Genomic DNA, 1,092 nt, shown 5'->3' with positions numbered 1-1,092 from the left:
TAATTTCCTTTTTTTGTGTATTCAGTCTTAAGGGTAAGTAAAAAATTATTTTTCTATTATTATAGGAAGGTTTAAAAAAAAAACTGATATAGACCCTTCTAAATATAATAAGTTTCGGCTTTGAGTGGCCATCATCAACTCGATTTTTTGGAAATTTTTAAGAGTAATGATGTATCGTAAATTTAAATTTTCCTATTAAAGGTAATATGCAATAAAAAGTGAAACTTAAGTCAAAAACAAGTCAGAAGGGAAATATTTTGATCCGTTTTAACATTTTCGGTTTTAGGCCAATGATTAATAATACGGAAATTTTCAGTTTTCTATTGACTTAGTCGTAAAAAAATTAGCTGAAAATAAATCATAATTGTTAGGAATAGGAACATTTAGTTATTTGGAATAATTGAACTAAAAAATAATAAAATTGATTTTTACATTCATATACAGGGAGACAGACTCACAGAAATAAACTTTTTTAATTAGTTATGATAAGTTATTATTTATGGTGCCAAAATCAACAAAAGGCAAGATCGTATTAAAAAACAATTAGCTGATGATAGCTATTCAGACCGAAACGTCGGATATGTTATTTAATGAAACCCCGCTATTTAGGAGGAAGTGTCGATTATTTATCTAAAAAAAAGCAAAAATTTATTATCCTCATACTTTTTTTAAAGACTTGTCAGACCCTGTATCTATACAGGTTGCCTATTTGCCATGTGTGACTATTGCTATTTACGAAACTATGAGATACGAGGGCGGTTTAAATGAGAAAAAAGTTGCCAATTTTGATGCTTCTAAATGCTTTTACAGCCTTGCAAAATGTTTTTTAGTTCGTGAGTTACAGGGTGATTATTTATAAAAAACGGCAAATTTTTTTTTTTTTTAATTTTAATCTTTTTTTTTTAATCAATGCTTTATTGTCAAGAAATTATTACAATTTGTAGACAAAGCTGTAAAACAAAAAGACACAAAAATACAAACAAAACACAATTAAAGAAAAGAAAAACAAAACAAAATTTAAAAAAAATAAATAAATAAATAGAATAGAATATCTACAATATATACAGATTAATACAATTTAAAAGTTGTAAG

Source organism: Anthonomus grandis (assembly GCF_022605725.1).
Source record: "Anthonomus grandis grandis chromosome 1 unlocalized genomic scaffold, icAntGran1.3 Chromosome35, whole genome shotgun sequence".
Lineage (NCBI taxonomy): Eukaryota > Metazoa > Arthropoda > Insecta > Coleoptera > Curculionidae > Anthonomus > Anthonomus grandis.
Note: the sequence above shows the minus strand (reverse complement) of the source record.